This window comes from Colossoma macropomum, unplaced genomic scaffold (assembly GCF_904425465.1).
Source record: "Colossoma macropomum unplaced genomic scaffold, Colossoma_macropomum, whole genome shotgun sequence".
Taxonomy (NCBI): Eukaryota; Metazoa; Chordata; class Actinopteri; order Characiformes; family Serrasalmidae; genus Colossoma; species Colossoma macropomum.
This window is the reverse complement of record NW_023494805.1, coordinates 398,369-424,541: the sequence shown is the minus strand read 5'-3', so window position 1 is coordinate 424,541 and position 26,173 is coordinate 398,369. Positions and strand designations below refer to the sequence as shown.

The window sequence follows — 26,173 nt, the reverse complement described above, 5'->3', positions numbered from 1 at the left end:
ATCACTTAAAAACTAAAGAATCTAAGTCAGAAAAGGCCAGGCCAAACAGATTCTTTGGTGTCTCATGGCCGTTCTTTGCAATAAAGTCAACTTTTTTTTGACAATTATTTACCTACGGACTCCACAGATTGTTTTAACACCAAAATTGAAACAACTGTCTTAAAATCCACAGACTAGGTCGAAAAGCTAAATTTTCAAACATTAATCAATCACTTTACAGAATTCTAAAAGACTTGTATTTGATAAAATGTCATTCTCAGTGTAAGCAATGATATGAATTGATTTATTTTGATCTACAATAAAATGTATAATACTACCACCTCAAGGCAAATTGAGGTCAAACATTATAGGCTATTAGAGACTGCCTATGATATGTGGACACATGATATAATTTTTGTGAAGACTGGCCAATGCTAAGCCCTCCAAATGCCTGTTGAAATCTTATTGGCCAATGGCGGCCATATTTGTCCAATGATTCAGGTGTTCTGAATAGACCATGTAAATACTAGCATGGATACAGCATGCAAAGTTTCAGCTCAACTGGCCAAGCGGTTGCTGAGAAAGAGATTTTTGGTTATAGCGCCCCCTACTGAGTAATCCGTATCAAACTTGGTGGGCTTCCACAAAATCATGTGGGGTACAGGACTGATGAGCTTGATGAGAATTGGCCAAAAGAATATTTATCTGTAGCCATTTATGTGAATTAAGCCAAACTCAGAGGGGCTTAACTGGCACGTGGCAGCCATACTGTTAATAAATATATATTTTTTTTAATAATTCTTGACCTCCAGACTCCAGACCTCCAGATGTTTTTTTTTTTCTGAGTTGCTTGAAAAAGTCAGAGGCCGCTTGGAAGGAGTTTTGGATGTATGTTGGGAATGACTTCTTACAAAGATTTAAAAAAGGTGGACCACGTCAGTTCTCAGCTGTTCTTTCTCTCCTTTTTTATTAAATAATATTATATGAAGAACTCATTTCTGCCCCAGGTATTAAACCCAAAATCATATGTGTATTTTGTTCTTTGAAAGACATCAAATCATGTGTGCATCTTAAAAGTAAATAACTGAAGTTTTTTCCACAAAATACTTTCAGGTGTGAATGCGCTGGTGTCTTCGGAGATGACTCTGACTCATAAAACTGTTCACACTCAAAGCAGTGATACGGTTTCACTCCTGTGTGAATGCGCAAGTGTAGTTGCAGACTACTCTGTCTAGTAAAACTCTTTCCACACTCTGAGCAGTGATACGCTTTTTCTCCTGTGTGAATGCGCTGGTGTGCTTGGAGATGACTCTGTTGACTAAAACTCTGTCCACACTCTGAGCAATGATACGGTTTTTCTCCTGTGTGAATACGCTGGTGTTTTTGAAGATGACTCTGTATAGTAAAACACTTTCCACAGTCAAAGCAGTGATACGGTTTCTCTCCTGTGTGAATGCGCTGGTGTCTTTGGAGACTACTCTGTATAGTAAAACTCTTTCCACAGTCTGAGCAGTGATATGGTTTCTCTCCCGATGTGAACGCGCTGGTGTCTTTGAAGATTACTCTGTACAGTAAACCTCTGTCCACACTCTGAGCAGTGATACGGTTTCTCTCGTGTGTGAATGCGCTGGTGTCTTTGGAGATCACTCTGTTTAGTAAAACTCTTTCCACACTCTGAGCAGTGGTGAGTTCTTTTTTTGCCTGTGTTCTTTTGTGTTGGTGTGCGAGGTGTCTTCAGGTGGAGAGCAGCAGATGTTTTCTGAATACCGGAGCTTCTGGACACCATGTTGTCATATTCAATCTTTCCTTATTTCAGCAGTTTCAAGATATTGATGTGTGTGTGGATGTTAATTAGAAATTTGCAGGAAAGTCATCACTAGGAGCATGAGACTTGCAAAAGATCATCATTCTGGAAGAGAACAAGGGGAGGGAAAACACTGGTTGATCAGGGATTAAAGAAGTTAACTGAAATAAATAGAAAAATATTTTTCTGTAAAACAATGTTTTACTGAGATAACATTAGATTATAGGAGATTTAACCCTTTTAAAGTCATTTTTTATTCTGTTATTTGTTCAATATTCTTTCGGGGCTACCTGTCTCAACAACATACCCACATACCCAAAATTCAACTGTAGAGGCTTTTTAAAACATGCACAAGGTAACGTTCTTATCTTATTCATGTGAGAAAGCAAAGATGAGCTTCACTACGATCCAGGATGGCCAAAATTCTAATAAGAGCATACAAACACAGACCAAGCCAGAAAAAGGACAAACTGACGTCCTTCATATGGTGCTTCTTATAGACATACTCTATATTGCCAAAAGTATTCACTCATCTGCCCTCACACGCATATGAACTTGAGTGACATCCCGTTCTTAATCCATAGGGTTTAATATGATGTCAGCCCACCCTTTGCAGCTATAACAGCTTCAACTCTTCTGGGAAGGCTTTCCACAAGGTTAAGTTATGTGTTTATGGCAATTTTTGTCCATTCTTCAGAAGCGCATTTGTGAGGTCAGACATTGATGTTGGATGAGAAGGCCTGGCTCGCAGTCTCCGCTCTAATTCATTGGGTTGAGGTGCAGCTAGTTGAGTTCTTCCACACCAAACTCGCTCATCCATGTCTTTATAGACCCTGCTTTGAGCACTGGTCCAAAATCTTTCGGTATGCTGAAGCATTAAGAGTTCCTTTCACTGGAACTAAGGGGCCGAGCCCAACTCCTGAAAAATAACCCCACACCATAATCCCCCCTCCACCAAACTTTACACTTGGCACAATGCAGTCAGACAAGTACTGCTCTCCTGGCAACCACCAAACCCAGAATCATCCATCGGATTGCCAGACGGAGAAGCGTGATTTGTCACTCCAGAAAACACGTCTCCACTGCTCTAGAGTCCAGTGGCGGCGCTTTACACCACTGCATTCGGCGCTTTGCATTGCACTTGGTGATGTAAGACACCAGTGAAAACAGTGAAAATCTGCTGACCCTGCTATGTCATTTTACGTGGCCTACCACTTCGTGGTTGTGCTGCCGTTCCCAATCGCTTCCACTTTGTTATAATACCACTGACAGTTGACTGTGTTTAGTAGCGAGGAAATTTCACGACTGGACTTGTTGCACAGGTGGCTTCCTATCACAGTACCACGCTGGAATTCACTGAGATCCTGAGAGTGACCCATTCTTTCACAAATGTTTGTAAAAGCAGTCTGTTTGCGTAGGTGCTTGGTTTTATACACCTGTGGCCATGGAAGTGATGGAAGAACACCTGAATTCAATGCTTTGGATGGGTGAGTGAATACTTTTGGCAATATAGTGTGCAATGAGTCACTCCAGTCACTACGCAGGACATCCTTATTAGCTAAATTCACCAAAGCAGTTAAGCAACATAAAAATACCCCCCACCCGTCGTAGTAATGCATGTTCTTGAATGAGCTTTCCAAATCCACCTATCCTTTAACTTATTTGTACATTATTGTTTCCAGCAATAAATTTTATAAAATAAGAGAAAATATAGAGATAGTATAGCCAGCAAGACCAAAAGTATGCTCAGTGGTTTAACTGTAAGAGTACTAATATGATTCATTTATTCTTTCATTAAGGAAAATAAATAAAACAGAACAACTAAAACAATGATTTAAGTGTACAAAATGTGATGTCAGTGACTAGAACACATCAAGACTGTCTAAGGTGTTACATCTCGTTAGAGAGACAGTGAAAAAAAATAAAGGTGTACACTTACCATGATTGCAGGAAAATGGCGGCACAGGGGTCTTGGCGGAAACAGAAACCAAGCTGGAGCAAGTGACAGCCAACAAAAGACTTCAGCAGTTTCTTCACAATGGAGCTTCATTAACGAAGAAAACAGAGTCTGAAAGACAAGACGTAAGAATGAGTATAATTCAAAACAGAGACTGTTTGCGCAATGACTCCTAAAAAGGTTTAAGCAGCACAAAATTTGATACAGGAGGAAGCTGTCTTTGAAGAAGAAGAGGATTATAAACATCTGCTTCAGTATCACCAACATGGACAAGTACTGCAATTGAGAGTATAAAACACCTGAGTAAAATGTTCCAATCCTTTGTCAAAGCCCAACATGAACGAGATGAGCGTTTTCAAAGAGAAACGGCTAAACAAGAACAGAAGTGGTACTCACTACAGCACCAATTTGACCTGATACGAGAAGAAAGCAGACAGAACAGAGAGAAGGTCAACAGCATCAGAGCAACAGTGCAGGTGCAGAGGTGTATTCACAAACTCAAGCACAGATTCTGAGACCAGCACAAGTGAGCACAAGTCACAGTCAAGAAGTGCATAAAACAGTATATCAGACCCAAATAATGCCGTCGTTCAAAGAAAACGACATTGAGCAGTACCTCACTATGTTCGAGCGGATGGCACAGAGGGGTGACAGAGAGAGGATTGGGCACTTCATCTTGTTCCACTGCTAGAGGGTAAAGCTAGAGTGGTGTACGTGTTTGTGGACAGTGAAGGATGCCTGGGACAAGCGAGTGAAGGATGCCATCCTGAAAAAGTATGAGATGAACAAGGAGACTTAGAGACAGTGTTTCCACAACAGCAGAGTGCTCAAGGGCAAAGCACCAAGAAAACTTTTTACCAGGTTGAAAGAACTGTATGAAAAGTGGATGACACTGAAAACCAAAGAGGAAATAGGAAACAGCATCAATTTCGAACAGTATTTGAGAATGATGAATCCAGAACTTCAGAGGTGGATGATCGAGCACAATTCCAACTTCAGTGAACCAAGCTATGGAAAAGGCAGAATTAATCGCAGCAAGGCAGACAGACAGAGTACCAACTCAAAAAAAGCAGCCCAAACTCCAGCTGGAGGTCTGGTAAGTTTGAAAGCGGGTTTGGCGATGGTCTTATGCAGCCTCCTAGACAAACAAACTCACAAGGATGTTTGAATAAAGGCTATGGGGAAGAGCACCTATGTTAGCTTTAGACAGCAAGCAGAGGAAATGCTGCTAAAAAAAAAAATAGGGCATAAAATCCTTGTCGCAAGTTTGCTACTCTCTCAAACCAGTTATGTTACATCCCGATAGCATAGAGTAATAATTTTATGCAGTACAGCAACAGTGAGACTGTAATACCAGTGAAAATAAATCACAAAACTTTCAAAGTATTGGTAGACACAGGAGCCAGTCAAACGCTCATTACGGCTCAATGCCTGCCACAGCTAATTCACACTGGCAAACTTAGGGTTACATACATCCATGGAGACAAGCAAGTTTATCCTACAGCTGAAGCAAATTTTGATTAAGAGTCAAGTTTACCTACTAAGTGTAAGCATGATGCAAATTCTCCCTATGCAGTCATGTTGGGCAGGGATTATATCATCTGTCCAGTTTTAACATATCTTTTAAACACAGAACCAAAAGAGGTAGAGGCAATGGTAGTGACTAGACTCCAATCTAAACAAAAAGATCTAGCTAGCAAGAAGTTTGGCTAAATGAATTGCCATATTTGGCAGAAGTAAAAAGGAAAAAACTAACAGAGAAAAAGGACAAGAGAAAATTAAAGACACCAAAATAACAGAACAACCGAAAAATCCCAGCTATTGAGCCAAGTGCACTGCCAGGTAACATAGTGGAATTACAAAGGCAAGATGAAATGCTTAAGCCATTGTTTGCTAAGGGCAGGAAAGAAAGTGGGCTAATAGGAAAACATTGCCAACAAGTTGTAAAAGGAGACAAACGGTACAGGGTCAAAAGAAATATTGAGCAGCTAATGGTCCCCAAATGCCTAAGACAAGAAGTTCTGAAATCAGAGATAGATAGATAGATAGATAGATAGATAGATAGATAGATAGATAGATCTTTATTGATCCTGGAGGAAATTGCTGTGTTACAGTAGCAAGACATAATTGCACATAAACTTACATATACTATGCAGAAAAATAGAAAATAGAAATAAATCTAGACATTAAAGTACAAGAGAAATCAAATAAAAGTATATCTATTCATATATTTACATGGCATATGAGACAGATTTATTGTATTTACAATACAGCAGGGACTGAGTAATATGAGGTAAACTAAAGCACATACAGACAAACCAATTCTTAGTCACATTAATATTATAGTATAAAGTGCATATTGAAAGTATCATCACAGTAATTGTTGTGATGTATTGCACAGTGTGTGTTAATCAGAGAGGAGATACAATGATGTGGTTCAGTACACTTCAGACAGCAGAAGATCAGTACCTTCTCTGCAGTAAGGAGAATCGTTGTAGAGCCTTATAGCAGTAGGTAAGAAAGATCTCACACGGCGCTCTTTAACCCAGAGCAGTTGTAACAGATGGCCACTGAATGTGCTTTTCTGTTTATCCAGTGTAGTATGCAGAGGGTGCGAGGTGTTATTCAAGATGGCTAACAGCTTGTTGAGCATCCTCTGTTCTGCCACAACCTCCAAAGAGTCCAGCTTGACTCCTACAACAGAGCCAGCCTTCCTAATTAGTTTGGAGCACAGTCCCTTGGGGTGCCCCAACACTGCACACAGCCTTGTCTGAGACACAGCCCTGCAGTCGCACATACTGAGGTTGTCCAGTCAGATAGCCCATTGTCCATGAGATGATGGATTTATCCACCTGCATCTGCTATAGTTTCTCCCCTGACAGCACAGGCTGTATGGTGTTGAATGCACTGGAGAAATCGAAGAACATGATCCTCACAGTGCTGCCTGATGTGTCCAGGTGAGAGTACGTTCTGTCCAGCAGGTAGATATCTGCATCATCCACTCCAATGCCATCCTGGTATGCAAACTGCAGAGGGTCAAGGGCTATTTTGACCAGAGGTCTCAGATGAGCTAGCATCAGCCTTTCAAGTGTCTTCATTAAGTGGGATGTCAGTGCAACCGATTGATAATCATTCAGTGCTGTCGGTTGCCTTTTCTTGGGGTACAGGAACCACGCAAGATGTTTTCCACATAACTGGGACTCTCTTCAGGCTGCAGCTCAGATTGAAGATGTGCTGAAGAATTCCACACAGCTGCTCCGCGCACAGTTTCAGCACCCTGGGTTCAATGCCATCAGGTCCCGCTGCTTTGCTCTGTTCGAATTTTTTCAGTTCAATCTTCATCTGATTAGCAATGAATGTAACATCACTGCACATTCCAGGGGAGGGTGAGAGGTGTCAATTGTAGACAGTGGTTGCTGATGGTCACCGTTTGAATGGCTGTGGTGGAGGAAAGTGAGGCTGTGGACGGTTCTGTTAAATTATCCATTGCAAAGTCTAAAAACAGTTTTAAAAATTTGTGCAACAGCTTTAGACCCTGCCTGAATATCCACAGAAGAAAGAAAGTGGACAAAAAGACGCTATTTATAAAAAATAGAAGACGCAGACATGGAGCTACTGGAACAGGCAGCCACCTTGAGTTGCGCCAGAAGTGATGAGACTTACTCAGAACCATGGGCAGGTCACCTAAGCGAGGCAAAAACATGGAATAGGATAGCCAGCTGATTTTAATGGCAATGTCAAAAAAAAACAAAACAAAACAAACAAACAAAAACAGACAGAGTCCCTTTAAATAACTTGCGAATTACTGATATGACATTTTCAAGCATTGCCATGGATGTTTTTGGCACCTTATCAAAACTCAGGAGAGGGAACCGATACATCCTAGTGATCTAGGATTAAGTTACTTGACATGTTGTCCTGAGGCTTTTCCTCTAAGAAAAGGTCAAAACATGTCAGATTGTAAACTCTTTAATAAAGCTTCTTGCTAGAGTAGGAATACCTAAAGAGAAACTAACCGTCCAGAGTACAAACTCTACATCTAGACAACTTAGAGATTTTTTTGCTAGGTATAAGGGGCATAAAGACCATGCCATACCATCCTCAAAATGACAGAATGGTAGAATGCTTCACCATGGCTTTCGCATACAGGGAGGTCCCACAAGCCACAACAGGATTTTCCCCATTTGATCTCTTGTATTCAAGGCAAGTCAGGAGGCCCACTGGATGTCTTAAAAGAGGCTTGGGAAGGAGAAAACCCAAGTCAGAAACTGATCATGTTGTCATATGTTCTCAAAATATGAGTTTAGTCAGTTGACATCTTGAGTCTGGGAGAATACTGAGAACACACTGAGCAAGCAAAAGCTGTGGTACGACAGGGCAGCAAGAAACCCTGAGTTCTTCAAGGGAGAAAAGGGTCTCGTTCTAGACACCAGCTTACTTGCAAAGTGGCAAGGGCCAAACGAAGTTAAAAGGTATATATCACTGTCACCATATCGGTTCCTAACAGATGAGCTCCTGTCTGGATGCCTAAAGACCAACTGAACTCTGTAGTCATGAATTGTTTCAAACTCGCATACTACAGTGTCTTAGAACCTTAATTGACACTCTGCTCTTATCTGGCCTCATTTCAAAATAAATAAATAATAATAAAAAAATGAATCTGGGGTCATAATGCATAGCTAACACCCTGGAGTCGAACAAAGAAAATTTATGAAAAATATCCTGGTTAATTAGCTCAATATCACACTGAAAATATGACTGAAATCTAATATTTAATTGTGAATTCAGTCCAAAAAAAAAATTCTACCCCTATAATTGTCTTAACTGAGAAAATAATAATAATAATAATAATAATAATAATAGCTAAGGTCTCACTGAACGGGAGCAGTAAGAAATTATTTTGAACAAATGAAACTCTTAAGCAGTCACCATGACTTCCGTTTCACTAGTGTGTAAATGTGAGGAGAGAAAGGTCAAATTACCTTCATGGATCAGGCAATGACTACAACAATAAAATAGGTAAACTCCTATAAAGCCTAAATCTACTGTTAGGACCATGATTAAGTACTGGGTCCCCCCAAGAGAACTCAACCAGAACCTCCCATCATCCAAACTTCAACGGCAGCCGCCACCCACACATAACCTGGGCACCACGGTAAAGTTAGTTTTATTTTCGATATTCGTCTTTTCGGCGCTAATAACATTTGATCGGACTACGGTAGTCAGTAAAGACTTCATATTCATGACAGTCCGACCACAGAGAGTGATGCACACCTGTTCTTTTGCAGTTTGGGTGACATTTAACAGACCGCTCTTTTTGTGTTAATACCATAGAACTGAGACAAGTTTTTCAATCGGAACAAAAAGCATGCACTTGTAGACCACACCTACATCCATGCACATGCATTTGTTTTCCTCCAAAGCATTTCAGTGCATTTATATACATATTTTAATTGTTCATACTAACAATAGACACCGTCAGACAATAGAACATCAATAGCTCCATAATCACTGTGTCCATACACTTCTGATTAATTGTGTTGTTTGCTCTAAATTATGGTTAGAAATACACACCACTTTAATTTAGAAAAAGGACTTTGAATTAACCTGTAACTAAAATGTACTTGCCAATACTTGTCCTAACAGTACTGAGCATACCTTACCTGTAAAAACTGATATTACCTGTTTACTGATATAGCTAGTTAGCTTGATGATGGAGGTTCAGTAATCATCAGACATTAGCAGTCTTGAAGGTTCAATAGATCCTTAACCATCTAAAATATTAGTTTAAAAAAAGAAAATGTCTTAAGTGGATCAAATTGCAAAGGTTTTTTAAATCCATCAAACACTAAGTGAATCAGATTTAAGTTTTAAATCTTTTAAGATAAGATAAGATAAGAAAAACCTTATTGTCCATTAAATTTACATGAAATGGAAATTTGTCTTTGGCAATCTGGCACATAAATACAGAGACACATAAAACACTTAAAAACACTTACAGCAGCAGTGCACATGAACTATATAGGGGATTATTTATTATGTTCTTATTCAGAATGCTCACAGCAGTGGGCACAAATTATTTTTTGTACCCATTCTTTCTAGCTAGTAGGACCTTACATTTTTTTCATTTTGAATTTCGATAACATTGGTGCAGATAAGTTTCAGTAATGACACACAAACTTTGAATTTTACTTGAGGATATAATGTAGCTAAAGTACTGCTTAGATTCAAAATGCAGCATTCACTGCAATTAATGCAGCTGAAATGCTTTTGAAGGTTAAAATACAAATATTAATATAAAGTAATTATTGCATTGTATCCAAAATCCAAAGGGTGTGCATCATTGCTGACACTGCACTGCACCATACACAGCTGTTCTTAATGTTGTATATAATTTAGCTGAAATATTATTAAAATTCAAAATACATAAAAATTAATAAAACGTAGTTACAGCAATATATCAAACATCCAAAATCTGTGCATCATTGCTGACACTGCACTGCACCATACACAGTTATTGTTAGTATTGTATGTAAGATGACTGAAATATTATTGAAGTTCAAAATAAATAAAAATTAATATAGTTATTGCATTATATCCAAAATCCAAAGGGTGTGCATCATTGCTGACACTGCACTGCACCATACACAGTTTTTTTTTGTGTTATATGTAAGATGGCCAAAATATTATTGAAGTTCAAATTAAATTTAAAAAAATAACGTATTTATTGCATTATATCCAAAATCCAAAAGGTGTGTATGACTGCTGACACTTCAGTGCACTGTAAACAATTCTTTGTAGTGCCGTATGTAATGTGACTGGAATATAATTGAAATTCAAAATATATAAAAAATTATTTAAATGAGATATTGCATTATATCCAAAATCCAAAAATTGTGCATGATTGGTGATACCTAGCTGCACCATTATTTTTGGTGTTGTATGTAATGTGACTGAAATATTATTGAAGTTCAAAATAAATAAAAAATATATAAAGCAGTCATTGCATTACATCCAAAATCCAAAATGTGTGTATGATTGCTGACATCTTTCTGAACCATATACATTGTTTTTTAGTGATGTATGTAATGTGGTTTAAATACTATTGAAATTCAAAATACATAAACATTAATATAAAGTATAAGCTATGAGCTATTTTTATTTATTTTGAACTTCAATCATATTTCAGCCATCTTACATACAACACTAAGAATAACTGTTTATGGTGCAGTGAGGTGTCAGCAATGATGCACACCTTTTAGATGCTGGATATAATGCAATAACTACTTTATATTAATTTTTATTTATTTTGAACTTCAATGATATTTCAGCTGTATTATATACAACACTAAAAAAACTGTGTATGGTGCAGTGCAGTGTCAGCAATGATGCACACCCTTTGGATTTTGGATATAATGCAATAACTACTTTATATTAATTTTTATTTATTTTGAACTTCAATAATATTTCAGCCATCTTACAACACTAACAATAACTGTGTATGGTGCAGTGCAGTGTCAGCAATGATGCACACCCTTTGGACTTTGGATATATTGCTTTAACTACTTTTTATTAATTTTTATGTATTTTGAATTTCAATAATATTCCAGCTGCATTGTTTACAACATTAAAAACAATTGAGTATAGTGCAGTGAGGTGTCAGCAATGATGCACAACCTTTGGATTTTGGATATATTGCTGTAATTACTTTTTATATTTTTTTTTAGTATTTTGAATTTCAATAAAATTTCAGCTAAATTATACAACATTAAAAACAGCTGTGTATGGAGCAGCGAGGTGTCAGCAATGATGCACAGCCTTTGGATTTTGGAATATATTGCTGTAACTATGTTTTATTAACTTTTATCAATTTTGAATTTCAATAGCATTTCAGCTGTATTACACCCAACACTACAAACAATTGTGTATGGTGCAGTTAGGTTTCAGCAATCATACACAACTTTTGAATTTTGAATGTACTGTAATAATTACTTTATATTAATATTTGTATTTTAACCTTCAAAAGCAGTTCAGCTGCATTAATTGCAGTGAATGCTGCATTTTGAATCTAAGCAGTACTTTAGCTACATTATATCCTCAAGTAAAATTCAAAGTTTGTGTGTCATTACCGAAACTTATCTGCACCAAACACTGCTGATTTAAATGTTCAATGTCTAAAATGTTACCGAAATTCAAAATGAAAAAATGTAAAAGATTTAAAACTTAAATCTGACTCAGTGTTTGATGGATTTAAAAAACTTTTGATTTGCAATTTGATCCACTTAAGACATTTTCTTTTCTACACTCTCATTTTTTTAAACTAATATTTTAGATGGTTAAGGATCTATTGAACCTTCAAGACTGCTAATTGATTACTGAACCTCCGTCATCAAGCTAACTAGCTATATCAGTATACAGGTAATATCAGTTATTACAGATAAGGTATGCTCAGTACTGTTAGGACAAGTATTGGCAAGTACATTTTAGTTACAGATTAATTCAAAGTCCTTTTTCTAAATTAAAGTGGTGTGTATTTCTAACCATAATTTAGAGCAAATAACACAATCAGATGTGCATGGACACAGTGATTATGGAGCTATTGACATTTTATTGTCTAGCGGTGTCTATTGTTAGTATGAACAATTAAAATATGTATTTAAATGCACTGAAACGCTTTGGTGGAAAACAAATGCATGTGCATGGATGTAGGCATGGTCTACAAGTTCATGCTTTTTGTTCCGATTGAAAAACTTGTCTCAGTTCTATGGTATTAACATAAAAAGAGCGGTACGTTAAATGTCACCCAAACTGCAAAAGAACAGGTGTGCATCACTCTCTGTGGTCGGACTGTCATGAATATGAAGTCTTTACTGACTACCGTAGTCCGATCAAATGTTATTAGCGCCGAAAAGACGAACATCGAAAATAAAACTAACTTTACCGTGGTAACCTGGGCCCCATACAAATTTAACAGCAACCCCCCTTCTAAACTGAACAGCAAACCCACACCAACCAACACACACGAGGCCGAAGTTATCGCTATTTGCTGCGCAGTTTTCATTCCGACAGACGCAGAGAGATTAATAATGGAGACATAATAATAAAGGAATTAAGACTGTATTCTATGTTTGCCTTACCATTGTGAATACAAAAATGATTACTATACGGTAATAAAATATTTAATTCTGTCTATGTATGATGTTCCTTAAATTCATTTCCACCGTATAATTTCATTGCATGTAGTTTAAAGTATGACACTGATAAAAAAAAAAAATCATGCTGAGTTTTACAAGTTAGATATAAAGCTAATCTACGTTTAAATTTAATGTGACAAGATATTATTAGCTTTTTACATTTTCAGACGTAGCTGGCAAAATAGCACAAAGCAATTGTGCATAAAAGTAAATAGATAAGAAGCTAAAATTTTAGATGGATTCATTTGCATGGAGTGAAACCAAGAACAGACTAACTACTAAAAAAATTATTGGCAACATGGCTCATAGAGCAGTAATGAAGAAAGGTAAATGAATAAGAAGCTAATATTTCAGGTAGATCTTGAAGGCTTCACGTTGGGCTGGAATAATTCCACACTGCAGACAAAGATCCAGTCTCCCTGTAAGGAAAACCTAGTTTAAGCCTGGCCCAAGCTGATTTAATACATTAAAATAACTGGCAATATGGCACAATAAGCAGTAATGCATACAGGTAGACTGAATCTGAGCAACGGAACGGAAAATCTATCAGTATAGGCACTGCAGTTTGTTTCTCTCTATTTCTGTAAGAGTGAGTAACGGAGTAAACACAGTGAAAAGTGATAAACAGCTCTTTACCTTCAGCAGACCAGCTCCTGTTTCTCTCTAAAACCACGAAGCTCTTCTTCTTCTTCTCTGCACCGTTTTTAGAGAATCACCGTTATAGAACTAGCGCCCACTATTGACGTAACCACTATGGATCTGGATGCGTTATATTTCTAATCCCACCCGCATTCCGACAAACCGCGCCTCCTGCGCAACGATTGGCTATAAAGTTCAAAAGAGCAGCTGCCCGTTTATTTACTGCAGCAATTATGAATTTACACAAATATTACATAAAATAATGGAATAAGGATGACGGAACACATTCAATAAATAAATTATATGATATAAAATTTGGTCAGAATTAATGGAAAATGAATGCAGCAGATGATCAGACATTGTTGGAGGAAAGTTTGTATGCATGATGCATGAATGTGGTGCATTTGGACTTTAACACACTGCCAAGTTGAACCTTCAGCAGCTGCAGTGGATTAAAGTGAAGGTTCTGGTGTCGCCCTCACAGTCTCAGACCTCAACATCATTAAGACGCTTTAGAAGAACTCAAACGTGCAGTACATGTACAGAAACCAAAGGGGTTTGGAAATATTGAAATAGGTATTATAACAATTACACAAAGAATATATCTAATAATTTATTATTCAACATGAATTATTTTGTTTAATATATGTTTGTAAGGTACATTAAAGCACTCAGAAACAAACCCAACACAGCTACGTGGACAGTTTCTTTCCCAAAGCCATTTCTCTGAACCAATATCTTCTCCTGGAAACCTCCATTCCAGCTGAACACACTGAACTGTTTTTCATTCACTGTGTTTCATGTCTCAGCTCACCGACACTGAACTTCACATTGAAATATATTTATTAATGTCTTCCAACAGCACCATACTGACAATGGTATTTGGTTCATTTCCAAACAATTTAAAGTTAAAAGAATTATTTCCCCCCCTTTGAATAACACAAAAAGGGTCATTTTAAGTGTCCCACTTTTCAATTGCAAATCTGTTCCCCACACCTGTTCCCCCTTTTAAAATAATATCTAAATATAATATATTAATATAATATAATTTTACATTCTTTTAAATATGATATATACAGAAACTTGCACCATCTTGTTGTTTTCTGTGTTCTGCTTCTAATTATACTCAAAAACTGATCAGGCTGCTTGGAGAAAGCCTGATCTTTCAAACTTGTTACCAGAATTACTGATCAAAATAATAATATATATTAATATATATTAATAATTTTATTAATGTAGACTGCATGGTTATTCGTATTTAGTATGCAACATGTGCACCCCATCAAGCTAAACACTCCTGAAGTATAGCAGTACATTACAGTGTAAATCTAGATAATCTACGTACAGAATGTAATTCTATATATATATAAAACGAATGAATATCACATTACACATTTAACCATTTTCAACATATCTAATAAGAATGAAGCCTACTCTTGCTTTTCTTGTTGTGGGTGTGTGACGGGGTCCTGTAATGGATCTGACTCCAGAAATGGAGTGTCACTGAATCAGAAATAGAGGAGCCCCACAGAAATGGTGTCCTGTCTCTCCTGCTCCAGGAGATACACACTCAGAGCACTCAGAGTTTGTAAATGTTGTAATTGCTAAAGTACTATATGATCATGATGATGTTCTTCAGACCCTTTAATGTTCAGCTGTACTCATTATCCTTCTCAAGACTAAAAAGAAATTAAAGGGTAACTGAAAATTTGTTAGCTGGAGCTGGAAGTGAAGAACATTTTGAGATAGATATAAGTGCAAAGTCATTTTATTATGCTTATTTTATATAAATTGTAACATGCCAGAAAGATTCAGATGCTCGCGGTTAAAAGCAGAAAAAGGCACATTATTGAATTGAAATCCAGGTTGGGTCAAGTACAGAAAAGACAGCAAGTACAAAAATACAAACATAAGAGAAGGCGAACAATCCAAAAGGGTCAGGCAAAAAGGCAGAGTCTAATAAACAGGCAAAATGGTCATAAAAAGGTCAGGATTCACTTGGGTCATGTGATCTCCCAGAGGATTCTGGCAGATGGAGTCAGACTGCATCTCAGAACCGGAGGGATGTGTGACATAAATATGAATTATGCTTATGTTATGTAAAAATGTATTATTTTATATAAATTATTAATTTAGCCACAGACTGATTAAGATCACTAATAAAAGAGTTTACATAAGTGTATATAAATGCTGATGCTGTGTCACTCTCTGTGGGGTGATTAAGAGATGATGTAGGTGGTTAAATCTGGACTTCAGTTATGAAGTGGAGATTCTGAAGAAGGTGTATGCAGAAAAACACTGCTGTACTTGTGGGGTACAATGGGAGGACATTGTGAACAGTTATTCCTGGCTCTTTATGCATTATATTGCCAAAAGTATTCACTCACCCATCCACATCATTGAATTCAGGTGTTCCAATCACTTCCATGGCCACAGGTGTATAAAACAAAGCATGAAGGCATGCAGACTGCTTCTACAGACATTTGTGAAAGAATGGGTTGCTCTCAGGAGCTCAGTGAATTCCAGCATGGTACCGTGATAGAATGCCACCTGTGCAACAAGTCCAGTCGTGAAGTTTCCTCGCTACTAAATATTCCACAGTCAACTGTCAGTGGTATTATAACAAAGTGGAAGCGATTGGGAACGACAGCAGCTCAGCCACGAAGTGGTTGGCCACATAAAATGACAGAGCGGGGTCAGCGGATGCTGAGGCGCATGGTGCGCAGAAGTCGCCAACTTTCTGCAGAGTCAATCGCTACAGACCTCCAGACCTCAAGAACAGTGCGTAGAGAGCTTCATGGAACCGGTTTCCATGGCCGAGCAGCTGCATCCAAGCCTTACATCAGCAAGCGCAAAGCAAACCGTTGAACGCAGTGTTGTAAAGCACGCTGGACTCTAGAGCAGTGGAGACGTGTTTCTCTGGAGTGACCAATCACGCTTCTCTGTCTCGAAATCTGATGGACGAGCCCGTTACCAGGAGAACAGTACTTGTCTGAATGCATTGTGCCAATTGTAAAGTTTGGTTGAGGGGGGATTGTAGTAGTGTGGGGTTGATTTCAGGAGTTGGGCTCAGCCCCTTAGTTCCAGTGAAAGGAACTCTTAATGCTTCAGCAGACCAAGAGATTTTGAACAATTTCATGCTCCCAACTTTGTGGGAACAGTTTGGGGATGGCCTCTTCCTGTTCCAACATGACTGCGCACCAGTGCACAAAGCAAGGTCCATAAAGACATGGATGAGCGAGTTTGGTATGGAAGAACTTGACTGGCCTGCACAGAGTCCTGACCTCAACCCGATAGAACACCTTTGGGAAGAATTAGAGTGAAGATTGTGAGCCAGGACTTCTCAGCCAACATCAGTGTCTGACCTCACAAATGCGCTTCTTGAAGAATGGACAAAAATTGCCATAAACACACTCCTAAACCTTGTGGAAAGCCTTCCCAGAAGAGTTGAAGCTGTTATAGCTGCAAAGGGTGGGCCGACATCATATTAAACCCTATGGAATAAGAATGGGATGTCCCTCAAGTTCATATGGGTCTTAAGGCAGACGAGCAAATACTTTTGGATATATAGTGTATATGGGTTAAAAACAATTGCTTCTGTACTTGATTTAGCAATGGTCCAGGCAATAATGTGCCTGAGCCAGCCTATATAAACACTGGCAGATCAGCTTAGGGTCTGTGAACTGTGTGCACAATGAAGAAACGAAGATCAGTGCTACACAAGCAAGGTTGCTGTCCTGGTCCTGGCTCTGATGAAAAAAGAGGTGTCTAATAATTCTACACACCACATCCAGGGACCTGAGGTGGGACAGGAACACAGTCTCCATCTTTTGGGTTACCATATTTATTCTTTAGAGAATATTTGACACTAGTCTGTTCAGTATGTTACATGTCATACATGTGTGAACTAAACGTGGTGAAATAAAGTAACTGTCATTCTGATTTGAGATCATTTAACTTATATATTAGTATGCTCCAAAGAGTGTTATTTTGCTGTAATTTAGCATAATTTGTATCTTTGATTTTTTTACTGTAGCCTTTATTCTAGCAAGCAGTAGGTTAGAACAATGCCTGAACACTTGGCTAACACTGAACATTTAAATTGAGTAAGGTGAAAATAGTGTGGATTGAAAACATGCTTATTATAGAAACAGTGGATCATATAGAATGTTATTATTTTTGGGAAAACTTTACACACTTTTTATTTGAATCCCCATTAGCTTCCACAAAGTGGTTGCTAGTTAACACATTTCTGAGAACATCATAAATAATGTTTTGAGAAAAAAACACAGAGGTAATTTTTACTTCCAGAATTTACTCCCTGAGTAATTTTATTGGAAAAGTTTTTAGATGACATTAACTATAGTTTTCACTACTTCTGTGTGTGTGTTTACAGTATTAGGTATAATCTGAAGGAGGAGCCCTGACCTTCACAGTGAGGAACAACACTCACAGAAAGAGAAGTGACATAATAATGTCATTTTGTGTGAGCCCAGTATGTTATCATTAACACCAGCTTGCAGGAACATTTGTACATCATGACTGATATAGGTTGTGTTCTAGACTAGTTCAGGGTAAGAGATCTGACTCTTCTGATCCTAGCTGTGTGTTCTTGAAGAGTGACCACTCAATGAGCAAAGATAAAAACTTCAAAGTGGGCACTTATGATGAGCGTGATGAGGATGATAAAAACTGAAGAATGAGACAAAAAGATGCTTTATTTACTCTGACATCCAGTGTACTTGAAGAACAAACTAATCAAACATATTTTTGTGATGTAACTCAGTATGTAGAAAAGCAGTATGTACAGTTTATGTTATACCTTATAGTAAAAATAAATACAATAATGTGACACCAAAAGTTACGTTTCTCGTTTTTTGTACATTCAACAGCAGTGTTACAAACGTAGATTCTATCGCTAGACAAAGAGTAGAGTTTGGGAGTGCTGGCAGCAGACCCAAATGGCCCTGCTACATACAGCTCTGCAGTCTCATCTTCCACTCGTGCTAGCACAGCCCGTCATGCTAATGATAAAGCTGCTGATCAGAGACTGCAGTACAAAGCTAGAGCAGAATATCGTTTACAGTCACTCCATTTGCAGGACACATTTGAACCACTACAAGGCCTTAGTGAGTCTACAAATGCCAGTGAACATAATGCATGAAGAACCAGAAGTGTAAGCCTGTCAGGCCTCACCTGTAGAGCCGCTGGGCCCTAGCTGCAGTCTCCATGCGCAACTCATGCACCAGCATTGGTGGGGGCACATCAGCACTAACACCAAACGACTCTGTTATCACATGAGAGCCGCAACATCTCCCCCTACTGAGAAGGGACTAATGGAGCTGCACTTACTGGATGAGTGGCATGATAATGTTCAACTGTATCAGCTGCTGTAGACACCAAAATCACATAAGCAATCCACACTATCCTTCATCTCAACCACCCCCTCACCTCACCTGAACCTCCCATCAGTTATGGAGAAACAGGTATCAGCTGGATCAAGGCTGTTGCTTCCCCTGTAAGCCAGCCCCTCAGGTTCAGCAAAAATCAGCCCGGTTTCCTCTCCACCCTCATCTACTTCTTCAGGGGATCCAACAACCCCTCCCCCACATCACACTTACCAACCAAGAAGTTAGTTAAAGGTGCCACACTGAAGTTCAGCCAAATTGATAAACTATTAAACACAGCTTCCCCAACACCTATACCACCTCAAAAAAGAGACAAGCTCCTCAACCAATTGTAAGGCAGTTTGGTCTCTATCTCATCAACAGCAGCAGCTCCATACACCCTCCTCTACTGAAAGGGGGAGGAGGTCATCCCGTCTTCAAGTAATCCGGCAAAATAAAAGCTGCAGTGTTCTTCAAGCTTGAGATAGGCATTTTTTTCTCTAGCTAAAAATAATGCTGAGACCCGTCTAATCTCTTCTCCCTTCCCTAATGACACTGAAACAGTAACACTATCACTCTGTCTAAGAATAGCTGCTGTAGTACCTGAAACTTATGGGGGCTTAATAAAGAATGAAGTAGATTCTGAAACTTTCACATTAACAAAGCAAGACAAGGCCATGTAATTTATATAGAAATTTTCATATACTGTGGTAATTTAAAGTGCTTCAAACAGACACAAAAAACATTAAAAAACACTTGACATCCTGTAATCTAGCATCTCAGAAAGGCATTTGCAACAATATTTACAAATTTATTTTTATTTGAGTGCATTTCAGAGATAAAAGAAAGTAAAACAGAGAATAAATTAAGAAGTTAAAAACATGTAAAAAGTGTATTACTAAGACAAAGTGTAGCTCTAAACAAAGGTACCAGAAAACAAAGGTGACTTTAAACTGGACAAATGGCTGCATTTGGAACAGTTCTGACCTCATCTGGGAGTTTGTAACAGCAGTTGGTAAGCATAATGACTGAATGCTGCCTCACCCTGGTTCTGATTCTGAAAGTCCTATTTGGTTTGTATACTTAAAGCAGATCAACAATTTATTTTGGTCCAAGACCATTCAGAGAAAAATATAATAATAACTCCATACTGTTGTTCATTGGTAGCTGGTGCAGTGACTTGACAACCAGAAGAATGTGCTTGGATCTCTTTGTTCTCATAAGCATTCTAGCCACTGCATTTTGAATAATATGTAGCTGTCTGACTGTGGTCCTGGGAATGCCAGTAAAAAGACCACTGCAGTTGTCCAGCCTGCTGGAGATAAATGTATGAATTAGATGCCTTTATCTTCAGGGATAGCTTATGTACAAAAGGCACTGCTACCCCACTAGTGAGGGCAGTCAAAGATGGAAAACAATCCCAGAGTAAGATCAAAATCTCCTGACTCTGGTGTTTTTTTTAAAAAAAAAAAAAGTATCTTTGACAAACTTAAAAAGCCTGTTGGTGTAAACCCCATCCTCCTTGACCCTCTGGACTGCATTTATTGGGTCTGGGCGGTCAGCTGGCTGGCTTGTTTAACGAGCAGCAGGTGGGTGGCGTCACGTTACCTGTCCCTACATCAAAAGAGGGAAAGCGGCACCTCGCAGCACCAGAATGGGACTGGTGCACATGGTGTTTTTGGAGCTGAGTACTGCACCAGTGGAGAGAAGGAGGTTTGCTACTGCTGTGTGCTTCTCGAGGATGACGACAGTGTGGACTGGGTCTTTGGGCCTGAGGATGTCTACACCCCTGTGTCACAGCCTGCCCACTGCCTCCTGACCCTCGTGGACATGCCACTTCTCCCGCTGGAGGACAATGGGAGCGGCATAACGGAAGCCTCTGCCCCATCTGCCTGGACCTGGTGGCTCCCTCTCCCTCCCACGCTAGTTTAGCTTCTCATCTTCTCACTCCCCCTGTGTTCTGCTGGACAAGCCCTGTCATATGTCTTCTGGCCACGGGCCAGGTTTGCATGGTTGGGGAGGTGGGCCTGGAGAGAGCAAGCCCATGGAGGAGGAACAGGACTTTCCTTGGCCAGAGTGGCTGTTCTGGCCCGATGCTTGGGCACTGCCAGGTGTCCTAGAGGACACTCCAGAGCCACCTGTGTCGCCAGCGCTGCCTGGTGTCCCAGAGGGCACCCCCAGCAACAACAGGGGTGCCCAGAGGACACCAGGACTTGTATTTCATTGGCCACACCTCCTGATATCTCGGAGGATGCCAGAAAACCTCCTACAGTGCTGCCTGGTGCTCTGGAGAGCACCCCAGAGTGGCAGCCGAGGTTTCCCGCATGCTTTGTGGCGGCCCTGACACAGCTGACGCAGCTGTGGCTAATGAGGAGAGGACCATAGACACTTTAAAAACGGGCTCTCTTTCTAGAAAAGAGAGCAAGGGACTAAGAGCAAGAAAAGGGGCACTTTAAAGTAAGGCTTAAGAAGCCCAGCAGTTTAAGTTTGGTTTTGTTTCACTTGTTTGTGTAAATAAAGCATCTTGGTTCGTGTGTGTGTGTGTGTGTGTGTGTGTGTGTGTGTGTGTGTGTGTGTGTGTGTGTGTGTGTGTGTGTCTGAGCTCTCGTTGCATTTCCCGGTCAGTGTGTGTTGCCCGCTCCCCTGGCCAAGCCACACGCTCTTCTGTTATTGTCTGCTATCCAGTGTCAACCAGAGGAAGATTGGTTCCCCTTCTGCATCTTGAGTCATCTTAAAGTTTCTTCCTCTTGCTCTTAGGGAGTTTTTCCTTGCCAGTGTCACTACTGATATGCTTACCATAAAAAATGTAGACCATGTCTACTCAAGAAATTTTTCCGATACATCATGAGTCTTTAGTTCCCAGTATCAACCAGTCTTTGACCTCTGGTATATTTCCTGACCAATTAAAATGGGCTAAAGTAATCCCAATTCACAAATCAGATTAGCCATCTATATTCTCCAAATACAGGCCAATTTCTGTCCTTCCTTGTCTTTGTGATGTTTTTGAAAAAATAATATATAACCAACTCATGGCTCACCTAAAAAAATACAAACTGCTGTGTCAACATCAATGTGGACTCGGAGACAAACACTCCAGGTCTATGGCTCTAATTGACCTAACTGAAACAAATTAAAAGACATTTGACAATAATGAAATACCCATAAAAATCATCATAGATTTGTCCATAGCATTTGATACAGTTAACCATAACATACTATAACAGAAACATCATTACTTTTTATGGGTCCAAAAGTGGCAAGAAATAAATTATCAGATTTAATTTTAAATCTCGTCGACTTTCCAGTTATACCTGGTTCAGCAGCAAAAAATCTTGGCGTCATAATTGATCCTGATTTATCATTCAATCAACACATAGGCAGTATCACTAGGACAGCTTTTTTACATCTTTGCAACATTGCCAAGATAAGAAATGCCTTATCCCTGCATGATACAGAAAACATTAGTACATGCTTTTATTACTTCAAGGCTAGACTATTGTAATGCACTACTGTCAGGATGCACCAGCAGGAATTTAATAAACTTCAACTAGTTCAAAATGCTGCAGGCAGGGTCCTCACTAAAACTAGAAAATTTGATCATATCAGTCCAGTTCTATCATCACTTCATTGGCTGCCTGTTAAATTCCGTATTGATTACAAAATTCTTTCATTGACGTATAAAGGCCTACATGGGCTCGCTCCTGAGTACCTGCAAGACCTTATTTCCTATTACGAGCCACCACGATTACTCAGATCACAGAGTGCAGGCTGAAAACGCACTTGTTTAGTTTAGCTTTTGGTAGTTAATGTTCCCCCTTAGATAAAGGCAGCAGATCCAGGGGTCCATGGACACAGGGAATTATAGTAAACTGAGACGCTGGTGCTGTCGTCCCGCCGCTCGCACGTGATCATTCAGGTTTGTGGAAGGTGGAGCAGAGGGATGCCAAATTGTTTCAGGGTGCTCCCGTGTCTGTGTGTCCTTTTGGTTCTCTCCTTTTCGTTAAAGCTGTTATAGTCAGATCTGCCAGAGTCATTAGCCACAGTCTAGAAATGTTCACATTCTCTGTTTTACATACACCCAAACAGAACAAAACTAATTCCATCTCCCTACGTTTTTCTGAGTAAACGACTGCCCACCTGTCCGGCCGGACACTGATGGATAATGGTCTGTCGAGCTCTCCTGCTACCCACTTCAGACCAGTTGCCCACGCCCCAGTCACCGCCACTTGCCCAGCTAGCGCCACTTGCCTTGGACTAGCTGCCCACCCTACATTGAAGTTTTCATGGACTCCTAACTATTACTCTACTACTACTACTATTAATATTAGTAGTATAATAATCTTGTAGGTAGTTTGACCAGAGTAGGATGGGTCCCCCCTTGTGAGCCTTAGTTCCTCCCAAGGTTTCTTCCGCAGCTCTGAGGGAGTTTTTCCTTGCCACTGTCGCCCCTGGCTTGCTCACCTGGTCTTTAATGGATTTCTGTGAAACTGCTTTGTGACACCATCAGTTGTAAAAAGCGCTGTACAAATAAATTTGACTTGACTTTGACTTGATTACTATGGCATCTGCAACAAAAAGTTAGATTGGTTCTAAAGTTATTTATCAGATAGAAAACAGTGTGTCTCATGGTCAAACTCCATCTCTGATCTAAAGACTAATATATATGGAGTTCCTCAAGGGTCAATACTGGTTACCTTACTGATTTTACTGATCAAAGTGAATGACCTTTATCTGCTAAGAGATTGTTTTTAATTTTGTTTGCTGATGACACCAACATTTTCTATGCCACAAGGAAAGCTAATTTCAACTATTTATATCGAACTAGCTAATATCAATACCTGGTTTGAAGCTAATTATCTGTCAACATCAAGAAAAGAGCTCTTACAAAGAATCTTTGAAGAACCATCCTTTTTAAGAGTGTGTGACAGACATACTGGTATACAGAAAGAGTAGTGCACTACACATGAAAAGTACTACTGAACATAATTTAAATAGCTTTATACTTGACAATAATTTTTGATGAGTTTTGGGAACATTGGACACACAGGATTAAAAGAAAAACTAGCTCAGCCAAATAAAAACAATGGCATTTGAACAACAACAGAAACCAAAATTACTGAGCTGAACAAAGTTGACAGTAAAGACAGCAAAATGATAGTAAATGTTCAAGGCTGAAGTTGACTTTTTTTTGCCAGCAGCTTCTTAGTCAAATTTTTGTTCCACCTTAAATGGTGCAGCAGTTACATCCTGGCACCATATGTACCATTTAAGTTGGAATGGTTAATTCCGATACAAAGCTGGCAAAGAAGAAGTCAGCCTTGTGGTAAATGTTAGGCTTGTTTTGTCGGCAGAAACTGTTATAATTGGTCAAACAGAGAGAACTGTGTCTTTTTTGTTATTTTGTTGTGCAACCATGAGGAAAACGGTCAGTTCACCTGGTGAGCTTCTCCAGTAAGAGTTTAAGTGCTGAGGGGGGCGCATAGATGCTGTTGATGCTTCGCTTGTTTCCAGCTTATGGAGCTGAACTTGAACTCTAAATGCTTCGATTGTCTTACAAAACAAAATAAGCCATTTTATTCACATGAAAAGTAACCGACTGTGTAGTGGTCTGCAGTCAGATTCTACATGTTTCTTCTACTTTCTTTCTTTGAGCCAGATTCTACATGTTTCTTCTACTTTGTTTCTTCGAGTCTTACCAAGCCTTAACATTGAAGTCTGAGTCAAAGTCCGAGTCCAAGTCATATGACTCGAGTCCACACCTCTGGCAAATGGTATAACTGAATTCCTCCTACACAGTCGCAAGCTTTAACAGCTTATGTTAAAGAGCTCCTTGATAGCCAATTGGGAGGTAGCAGTTTTGAATGCCTCAGCTATTGTTGTTCAGTCTGTCACTCTGTCTTTGCAGTACAGCTGTTTGAACACATGGCTTGGTCATGGCATTGGTTAATGGCAGTAAGACAAAAGTGTACAGCAGATGTCACAAACCATTAAAGGAATACAGAACTTTCTACCAGTGTTGTCCTTTGGACATGCACTTAATACACCAGCAGTAAAACATCATGAACCTTCAGAGAGCGAGTGTTCATAGCATTCATCATAGTCTTTATCCATTGGCAACCACCCACCATATGAGAATCAGTTACATCCTGACTCTAAGTGGGCTGCTGCCTATAACTTGGCACAAAACATATACAGATTTTCAGATTAATTAATCTACATTACATGATCAAAAGTATGTGCTTGTTGAATCTCATTCTAAAAAAATCAAAAAACCCCCCCACAAATATATGGCATTAATATGGCATTGGTTCCAACTACTACATGACTCAGCACTCTGTTGTCTTGTTATATAACACTGTGTTGGCCATCACTGCACTGCTCATCTGTTGTTGCTCCACAGTAACTCACATTTGACTGGGGCAGCTCTAGGAACTTGACAAACTGTACAGATTTCAAAGGTGGCATTACATGATGGTGACACCTTCAAAGGCAATGAGTTTATCAATATGACATTTCACATTCAATGTTGGTCTAGGGCAGGAGTACCTAATCCTGGTCCTGGAGATGTACCACCTGGGGAGATCAGATACTTGGTTGTAATATTCAGCTTACTTGCGTTTTTTGCACAACAACCAACATACGACCAGAATTTATCCATTTGTCCAGCAAACTGAATTGTAGTGTCATTTTAGAGACCCACCAAACCTGCCTGCTCATTATTATTTTTTTATTACGTGATATATATTGTAGTTATTTAAGAAAGAACAAAAAAGTAGACTAATAGACCTGCTTGCCATGTTTTCTTGACTATGTTTTCATTAATAGGCTGAAGTGTCATGGATCTAATTTTCTGCCTTAATGTGACACAGATTCAATGTTTTCAGACCTGTGTGGACACACTGGTCTGAGTTATCAAATCAGAGAGAGCCTAAGCCTGAAAAGGAGTGCTGTGTTTTAGTTTGTTTTTCTTGTGTTAGAAATGTGCTTTTGTTTTAGTTATTTTACTTGTACTTCTTGTACCTTAGTTTATATGGGTTTGTCTCTTATTAGGGGAAGCACTTAGTAGTTTGGTATTTTACCTGCATGCTTTTAACTTTGTTTTACAAAAGACTGGTTATATGTACCACCTGGGGTTTCAAACAGGTAAGCGGGGTGTGCCTTTACATTCGCACCATGTAAAAGTCTAATTAGTCTAGTTCCCAAGGTCAGAGGG

General features: G+C 39.1%; 2 pseudogenes; one reads left to right on the top strand and one right to left on the bottom strand.

Moving 5' to 3' along the window:
- Nucleotides 1-26,173, top strand: part of LOC118826312 — a 545,149-nt pseudogene that overhangs the window by 145,886 nt on the left and 373,090 nt on the right.
- LOC118826369 lies at nt 986-13,659 on the bottom strand (annotated as a pseudogene).